The sequence below is a fragment of the Elgaria multicarinata genome, chromosome 4 (genome assembly GCF_023053635.1).
Source record: "Elgaria multicarinata webbii isolate HBS135686 ecotype San Diego chromosome 4, rElgMul1.1.pri, whole genome shotgun sequence".
Classification (NCBI taxonomy): Eukaryota; Metazoa; Chordata; class Lepidosauria; order Squamata; family Anguidae; genus Elgaria; species Elgaria multicarinata.
Window position 1 is genome coordinate 11988098 of NC_086174.1, and position 9958 is coordinate 11998055.

At 44.2% G+C, this 9958-nt stretch overlaps 1 long non-coding RNA gene across 1 annotated transcript in view; it reads left to right on the forward strand.

Moving 5' to 3' along the window:
* The window catches only part of LOC134397292 (uncharacterized), a 217562-nt gene extending 208052 nt beyond the window's left edge, over nucleotides 1-9510 (forward strand). The window contains exon 3 of the long non-coding RNA XR_010025356.1: nucleotides 9496-9510. This is a non-coding gene — a long non-coding RNA (uncharacterized LOC134397292). The remainder of the gene's footprint in view (nucleotides 1-9495) is intronic.
* Nucleotides 9511-9958: the final 448 nt, after the last annotated feature.

Genomic DNA, 9958 nt, shown 5'->3' on the forward strand with positions numbered 1-9958 from the left:
ACTAAACTAAGAAAAAGTCTGCACACACACAAATGCTTCTCTTAGTGCAGATGCATCCTCAGAGCATTCAGGTTTGGCCTTTCTGCTCCCTTTTCCAGCTCCACACTATTGTTTCGGGAAGGGGTATTCTGGTGCAATAAAGTGGGTCTGTTTTTGTGGGGAGGGAGAGTGATTTTTTATTACAAAGTGGGTCTCATGTTGCAAACCGGGGCAAAAAAAAAATAAGCCTGGAATCTGATGTACAATCTAGGACTGTGCACGGACCTCCCGATTCGCTCCGGATCCCGATCAACAACTTTTGGATCGGGTCTGTTCTGCTTTGGGATGATCCACGTCCATTCTGCTCTGCTCCGTAGTGGATACGGATACGGAGCTCTGCTCCCCCCCGCCCCCGACTTGCATTGAAAATGTAAAACGCCTCTAACTTTTTTAGTTTTCAAGTTAGAAACATCAAAATGGGCACCATGATAGCATCTAAATTGATCCTTATTCATGCCTATTTTGAAGGAAATCTGGTCATGCCCTGATTTGGGGAGAATATTTAAAAGATTCCCCCCATTTACAGAAATGCAGTTATCTCCGTCATTTTTCCAGATACACTCATGCAACTGGGCACCATGAGAGCTCCAACACAGAATCCTGCTTCTGTGACCCAAAACAGAATGGAGCACATCCCTAGTACAATCCATCTCTCTTTGTTACCTACCCTATTCTTGACTAGGGCTGGGTGGATCTACAAATTTCAGTTTCACCATTTTTCCACCATTTCCCCAACTGCAAGTTCATGTCAACCCAGGCCATAGCTAGACCTAAGACTTATCCCTGGATCATCCAGGGGTCAAAACTGTTCATCTAGGTGACACACAGGGGATCCAGTGCTCAGGCAGGGGCGAACCCTGGATGATCCCAGGATAAACCTTAGGTCTAGCTGTGGTCCCAGATGTGCTTCATGTGGGGCAAAATTGGTGCACCTTCCCCCAAAAAACAAACCCAAAACCTCAGCATAAAATTTGTATGAATCTCTGTGTGTACTTCCCCTAAGTTATGCATTATATATTTGCATTTTTCCTAGGAAGGAAAAAGGAAGTGAGGCAGGTGGCTACCAGGAGGAGGGCCTTCTCTGCTGTGGCACCCCAGCTGTGGAATGAGCTCTCTAAGGAGGTTCACTTGGCACCTACATTATATGCTTTTAGACGCCAGGTGAAGACCTTTTTATTCTCCCAGCATTTTAACAGTCTATAAATAAATTTTAACTCGGTGTTTTAAATTTGTAATTTTGCATTGCTGCTGTTTTTATCTGGTTGAGCTTTTATATTGTATTTTATAGTATGGTTTTATACTGTTGTTTTATACTTTGAATGTTTTTAATTTTTGTGAACTGCTCAGAGAGCTCCGGCTATTGGGCGGCATAGAAATGTAATTAATAAATAAATATAAACAAATAAAACTTTCTTCCTAAGGTAGCACATATAATTTTGCATATAATTGGTGCATGTGTTTTTGTGCACACCTTTCCTTAATATTTAGTATCTTGTGTGCTTTTTTGTTTCAAACTGGATTGCAAAATTCTGGAAGTGCAGATTTCAGCATGTAGACAGATTCAAGTTCACGTATAGATTCAGGAGGTCTGAATTTGGTAAGCTGCTAGAAAAATTCAGACACTAGGAATTTCTCCTACAACACTCTCCTTGGCTTTTCATTGAAAGAACATGAATGCAACCCTATATTTTCACACAGACACGCGCGCGCACACACGCACACACGGCAGAGAGGAAATGATATGTTTAGTGAAAAACAAGAGCAGTTTCTGGAGTTGATAAAAGGTGTCATAACAAGCTAGTACCAACATGTCCCTGATAGAAGGATAAGAGAGCAGATGTCCGGGCCAAAGCTCAGAACTGACAATCGTGAGATTGCCTGGCTTAAAAAGGAACGAACACTTCTGTTTTGCCCAGACATGCCCCACGGCTACGGCAGAATTCCCTTAGCTACAGACATTTCCAGATGACCTGCTTAACGAAGTGACCACAAGATACCTGATTGCTGAACAAAAATAAAATGTATTCGTACCTCTTTCCTTATTTGTGTGTGTGCATTTGTTCAATATTTTCCACACTACAGGTACGTGTCAGATTTTAATAGACACCGGGTAAGCGGCCCGAGTCTTGTTATCACTTAGATAAATGCTATCGGAGATAGAAGTAATCTTTTGTACTTGGAGATATTGCACAATACGATATGGGAGGTTTGTCTCCAAATCCATGGGACCATCCAGAAACGTAGTGGGTGGGCAAGTATCCATTCTACTTTCACAGCAGTAGATCACACAACAGGGGTAGCGGTCGAGGAAAATCAACAGCACCATTTCTTCTAACAACAAACTCAGATTTCAGTGTGTACCGAGGGTAACAATATGAAAAGGAGGACAGGGCTCCTGTATCTTTAAAAGTTGCACAGAAAGGGGAATTTCAGCAGGTGTCATTAGTACATATGGGGAACCTTGTGAAATTCCCTCTTCATCACAACAGTTAAAGGTACAGGAGCTATACTAGAGTGACCAGATTTAAAAGAGGGCAGCTTTAACTGTTGTGATGAAGAGGAAATTTCACCAGGTTCTCCGTATATACAAATGACACCTGCGGACATTTCCTTTTCAATACAACTGTTAAAGATACAGGAGCCCTGTCCTGCTTTTCATATGGTCACCCTAGTGTACCCAACAAAGGCCTCATCTACACCAAGCAGGATATTGCACTATGAAAGTGGTATATAAAAGGCAGGAGCCACAATACTGCTTTATAGAAGTATTGAAGTACACTGACAACTGTTGAGACCCATTGATGCATACCATTAGGGTGACCATATGAAAAGGAGGACAAGGCTCCTGTACCTTTAACAGTTGCATAGAAAAGGGAATTTCAGCAGGTGTCATTGGTATATATGGAGAACCTGGTGAAATTTCCTCTTCATCCCAACAGTTAAAGCTGCAGGAGCTATACGAGAGTGACCAGATACAAAAGAGGCCAGGGCGATCCTGGGATAAACCTTAGGTCTAGCTATGGCCTTAATTTTAATTTTACTGTTCTAACTCTGTATTTTAATCTTATATCAACTTTGCTGTGTGGTTTTATCCTGGTTGCGCTTTTTATACTGTATTTCGTAATTGTGTTTTAACCTGTTGGGTGTTTTACTGTGGTTTTAATTTTTGTGAACCGCCCAGAGGGCTTCGGCTATTGGGCGGTATAAAAATGTAATAAATAAATAAAATAAATAATAAATAAAATAACCATTATAAAGCGTTATAAGCAGTAGTGTATATCCTGCCCTGGAAAAGCCTGTGTAAAAAGGTATGTCTTCAGGAGGCTTTTAAAATATATTATGTTTTCTGCCTCCTGAACCACACAAGGAGGCTCCTCCAGAGGGTGGGTGCCACCATAGAGAAGGCCCGAAAGGAATACAAAGTAGGGGTGTGCACGGACCCCCCCGCTCCGCCCCGTGGGCCGATCCGAAAATTTCGGGTCGGCCTGCTCCGCTCCACGCCGCTCCGCCCATACTCCGCTCCTCTTCGCCGCAGAGCTCCGGCTCCGAATTGGAGCTCCGCAGTGGAGGGGAGTGGTGCCAGGTAAGGCCGGGAGAGGAGGGCGGGAGGTTTACCGGGCCCTGCTGCCATCGCCGCCTGTGCAGCGACGGCGGCAGAGCCTGGTAAGGGACCAAGGGGGAGGGGGGCTTTACCTGCCTCCGTCCACGGTCCGTCGGCGTCTTCCATTGAGCCCGTGGTTCCACGGGCTCAATGGAAGACGCCGACGGACCGCGGACGGAGGCAGGTAAGGGAGAGGAGGGCGGGGGGGGTTACCGGGCCCTGCCGCTGTCACCGCATGGGCGACAGTGACAGCGGCAGGGCCCTGTAAACCCCACTTACCTTTCCGGCAGAGCTCCGGATCGAGGCAAAGGATCCGCCTTCACCTCGATCCTCTTCGCCACGCTCCGCCCCCCCCCCAATCCTCTTCGCCTCCGCCTTAAGGGCAGGCGAAGCCCCCCGCTCCGCTTCTAATTCGCCGGTCCAATTAGAAGTGGAGCACATCCCTAATACAAAGTTGGTGCCTGCCTGACTTCCAGAGGCAGAGAATTCCATAGGAGGGGGGCCACAACACTGAAGGCTCTTCCCTGTTGGACTCCAATCAGAGGATGGGTCTATGGGGAACACACAAGCAGGACATGAGTGCAACAGCACCCTCCCACAGTTCCCCAGCGACTGACATGCATGTGCTTATTGCTTCTGATGCTGGATACTTCTCCTTGCTCCCATCACTGCTCACTCTGAGGACCAGCAAGGAGAAGGAGCAGCAGAGCCAAGGCACTCTAAAGGTTGGCATTGGATCTCTTGCTGGGTCATGGGCCTCAGCAGATGTCCAGTGATGCCGACCCCTGATGCTAGCCCTGGGGCCAAGATACCAAGGCTTTTTTAAAGTTCTTCCAATGGAGTGCTGCTCCCGGACCTTTCAACTTTTACATTAAAATGGTAGACCTCCCCCTCCAGTGCAACATCAGATCTTCCTTTTCATACTTATCTCCATTTCTCCATCTCCTTGCGGCCCAACAGAGGTTTTTGAGCCCACAACTCCCATCAGCCCTAGCCAATGGTGATGGATGATGGGAGTCGTGGGCCCAAACATTGAGAGGTAAGTGCATGGTGTCAACTGGAGATTGCAGCTGGGTGGCTTTTAAGGGGGAAGCTGCTGAGATAACCCATCACCAGATGCCCCCTCAATATCCAGCGTGGTGTTTCGTTTCGTTTTGTTTCACCCAGCTGAGTGTCATGTCAAAGAACAAAGAGGCGAGAAGGCCACACGCCAAGGAAGTCTTCATTCCTCTTTCTGCTCCATTTCAAACTCAGATGATGAATATCTGTGTCGTGCCGCATTCTGCGGGCATGAAGGAATGAAGGGGTGAAGGACAGTGGCTGTGTGGTGTCTTAATCAGATGCAGAACTTCCTAGGAGCATCAGACCATCAAATCCCCCCCCTCTTTTACTCTCCCCCCCTCCCCAGTTTTCAGCAGTCATGTACCTTCAGCCAAGCTCTGAATAGGCAGAGATGGATTCGGGGCTTTATTGAAAGATCATACAGGATGACTGCAAAATCCCATTACTTGTTGATTAAGTATTGATTGTCTCGGTATTAACAAGCTAGCTAATATGAAGTGACCTCTGAGGCCACTGGTTGGGAGAAGGGGGAACAGGGAGGGGGGGGGGAAGAGAAGACAATTTACTAAAACAGGCAGGCAGATGAATCAGAAGGCCAGCTCAGCTCTTGGCTTTTAGCTTCGGTTAAAATGTCACACTCAATAGTGCAGATCAATGGCCCCTTTATTTCTTTGCAGCCGTCTTATTACCATCACGAGGCTGCCTCCTTTGATGCTTTTTAATGACCCTCTGAACCGCGTGCTCTGCTTACCCACTGTCTCTGGCTAAAAGGAGAGACCTGTCTCTAGCTCTCCCCCCCCCCCCGCGTTCTCCCTCCACCACCACCACCACACACACACCCCGGCGATCCCAGTCTCTCCTCCATTTCACCTCCTCCTGGAGCTTTCTCCAAGCGCTGGTTTTTTGGAGTGGCTAAGAAAGCCATATTGTGCGTCCGCCTAACTGGAGCAACAAGGTTTCTCGGGTCACCGGTGCCGCGCCTGTGTTCTTTCGTGCCTTTTCCATCTTCCCCTTCCTTTCTTTTCGCCCACATTTCAAAAAGTCTTGCTCCTTTTCAGAACTTCAAAACCAGCAAGATATTAAGAGACCACCTACTGCTAGCTTCTGTCGACAGCTCTTATTTATGTGTGTGTCTCTGTGTCTGTGTGTCTCTGTGTGTTTCTAAAGCGTATTAATGTTTAGAATCTCCAGTTACATTAATTCTGCTAGAACAAGGACCCAGCAATTCAAAGTGCAATGTCGCCTCTTGTTACCGTTTTGTAAATATTGAATCGGCGTTTTATGAAACAGGGAAAGGATGTATCTCAGACGTGTCTTCTCTGGAATCAAAAACAAACTGCATATGTAGACCTTTTCTTTCTTTTTGAAAACACACACACACACACAAGGAGAGAGAGAGATTGGGGAGTGAGTTCAAAATACACGTTCTGGCTATAAACCTACAAATTCACACTGTTCAATTATGACATGGATTACAGAAGACACCTATATGCAGTACCTTCTTGCCCAAAAGGATTTTGCAGTTCACCCCCAAAATCAGGTTTTATCAACCAAGCTTAGCTTTGCATAAGATGTTCACATTTCCTTCCAAATCTGAGTTTCAAAATTCAGAAGCATACCACCTAATTCCAAAACTTCCTTCAATATTCCTGTGGATGTGAAAATGCCACAATCATGAAGACATCAACTGTTTTTTTCCAGATTTTTAAAGATGTTTAAGATGTGTAGGACAAATCTCCCATGCTTCACTTTGAAAATGTACTTCATGGATCAACCACAATTGAAATATTCAAGCTTTTAATTCTAGAAACAAATTTGGGAGGGGTGTGTGTGAAGCAACACATGTTTTCCAAACTTGAACTTGCTTGCGAAAGGTCAGTTCATATTCTCTTACTCTAAATATTTGAAGCATTCCCTATTATGGATGGCACCAGATTTTGAGAATTTAGAAAATACAAACAGGCTACAAATTATGGAAATGTATTTGGGGCAGGGAATGTTATGCATCAACAGCACACAAGATAAATTGTTTTTGGTTCCCTACTGTATTGTGTGTGTGTGGGAATTTAGAGGTGACTTCCTTCTGTCAGGGAATTTTACATTTCATTTACATGGTGGCACAATCCAGGCAAAGAGAAGTGTGTCTATTCCTGTGATTTCAGTGGGACAATCAAGCATGTACTCAGCTTCTTCCTATTAAAATCAAAGGGCCTCAAATGTCCTTGAATTTGCCTGGGTCATGCCATTAAATTGAAAGTCCCTGAACATTTCCTTCAATATCTCAAAAAGGTATATTGAGGTTTTGGTACCATACAGAATTATAGGAATTTAGTCTAGTAATCAATTTAACAGCATATTCAGCATGAGTGATACCACGCTCATGTGTATGATTCTGGGCAACAGATTTCCAGAAGGACATCGACAGGTTAGAACAGGTTCAGAGGAGGGCAACAAAGATGATAACAGGGACTTGAGGACATGCCCTATGAGGACGGGCTGAAGGAACTTGGGATGTTCATCATGGAGAAAAGAAGACTGAGGGGAGACATGTTAGCAGTGTTCAGGTACATAAAAGGATGCCACAGGGAAGATGGTCAAGAGGGATTAGAGTGTTGGACTGGGAGTCGGGAGATCCGGATTCTAGTCCCCACTGGGCCATGGAAGCTCACTGGGTGACTTTGGGCCAGTCACAGCCTCTCAGCCCAATCTACCTCACAGGGTTGTTGTTGTGAGAATAAAATAGAGAGCAGGAGGACTATATTCACCACATTGGGTTCCTTGGAGTAAAAAAGGCGGGATATAAATGCAATAAATAAATAAATAAATAAATAATAAATAAATAAATATTGCCACAGAAAGTAGGACCCAAAATAATAGGTATAAGTCACAATTACCTAGTTTTCAATTAAATATAAGGAAAAACTTCCTGAGAGTAAGATTTATACAACAGTGGAACAATCTACCTACAGAGGTTGTGGGTTCTTAACCTCCAAAGGTTTTTAAGAAGAGGCTGGGCACATACCTCTCATGGATGGTTCAATGAGTTTTCCTGCACATTGAGGGTAGGACTAGATGACCCTTGCGGTCCCGTCCAACTCCACAATACTGTGATTTTATGATTCAATCAACTTAAACTTCTTTGAGGGGTCAACGTGCCAAATTTGAAGTCGTACATAAAGAGATCAGTGTGAATAAACCTGGAGCTTCTCCCAGATTTGAATTCTACCTCAGAACCTGTTTATGGTTTCACTTTCTTTTAAAAGAGAAGACAAATGCTGAATGACGACAGTGTTTAGAGATTTCAGATGTACTGCAGCTAATGTACTGCAAAGAAACAACGATAATCATCTTGGCATTACTTAATAACCTATGTTTTCCCTTAACTGAAAAATAAAGTATTGTGCCGTTGATATGTGTTCCTATTGTTAAGTTGAGGCATTAAAGAAATGATACATTTTGTTTCGTTTTCTCATTTCAATGTTTGAATTCGTCTGTCATTTGGATCTCCGACACAGTTGGACTTTTCTTTCCCCATAATTTTATTTGTTCAGTTGGTAACAAACTCACAATAACTTTATTGGCTCCCAGCTTGGTTCTCCACTCGAGGTAATAATCATCTCATGTGTTTCCCGCCCTCATAATCTGATGTTCAGTTTCAAACATCCTTTTATTTATTTATTAATTAATTGCATTTATTTTACATTTATATATTTGCGGCCTAGTCTTCCTGTTTGAGTCCTCGGGCTCCGTTGAAGCAGCCGCAGGACCGCGAATGGATGGACGTAAGATCCCCCTCCCCCTTGCCCTCTTACCTGGCTCTGCCACCATCACCGCATGGGCGGCGGCAGCGGCAGGGCCAGGTAACCCCCCTCCCTCCTCTCCCTTACCTGCGTCCGTCTGCAGACCCGCGGCTGCTTCAACGGAGCCCGAGGCCTCAACCAGGAAGAACAGGCTGTAGTTGTGGCCTAGTCTTCCTGTTTGAGTCCTCGGGCTCTGTTGAAGCAGTCGCGGGACCGCAGACGGATGCAGGTAAGACCCCCCTCCCCCTTACCTGGCTCTGCCGCCATCGCCGCATGGGTGGCAGCGGCAGCGGCAGGGCCAAGTAAACCCCCCTTACCTTTTTTGTGGAGCTCCGGATTGAGGCGAAGGAACCGCCTTCACCTCGATCCGCTCCACAACGCTCCGCGGCTCCCCCGATCCTCTTCGCCTCCACCTTAAGTGGAGGCGAAGCCCCCCGATCCGCTCCTGCTTCTCCGGTCCGAGGAGAAGCGGAGCACATCCCTAATTTATATACCGCCCTATAGACGAAGCTCTCTGAACGGTTTACAAAAGATAAAAACAGTGAACAGTGATAAGCAGAAGTCCTGCAGAAGTCAAAATTTAACATGGACAAACTGTTCTGTTGAGTTCTTTCTGGGAAATCCCATCTCTCAAAACCCAGTATTTCCACGAGAATGTACCTATAAAAGTTATGAGCCATATTGTGAGGTGAAGGTTTCCCATAAGTTGTAAGGTAAAGTATCACTGGTTGAATTTCTGCCTGCTACACACACATTATGAAAGCATGGTTCATCCCAAACTTTGAGGATTCTTTTTAAGTTCATTTATTTATTTATTTATTTAAAACATTTATATCCCACCCTACAAACTCACTGGCATATTGTTTTAACTGCTTTTAAATTATATATTGTTTTAACTTGATTCATGGTTTAATTTGTTTTTAACTGTGCATATTTATTGTTTTATACTGTATGCTTTTATCTGTACGCTGCTCTGAGATCTTAATGATATAGGGCGGGATATAAATGTTTTAAATAAATAAATAAATAAATAAATAAACAAAATTAAGATCCCAGAGTGGCGTACAGATAAAAGCATACAGTATAAAACTGAAAATTCATTCTCATTTTCATGTACCGTTCCCCCAGTACATCAGTTTGTACAGACTTTTGCTTGATATACATATTTTTGCCAGCAATATCCCTAACATAATGCATTTTGGTCGTAGCAACAGAAGGGTGTTGTAATCACCTAATATCCGCATTTTTGAATGGCTTTTTAATTGGAGAACTCCATTGTGAAATGCAGAAAACTTAGAATTTCAAAAAATAAATAGATGTCCAAAATGTGTTTAAAAGTGCAGAATTAGGTTCAAGGGCGTTGGATTGAAAGTGCAAAATTATAGAAGTTCCTCTTAAAATGTGAACCAAACAAACTTCTCTCCCATCCCTAACTTTAATCTTTTGAAGACCATCT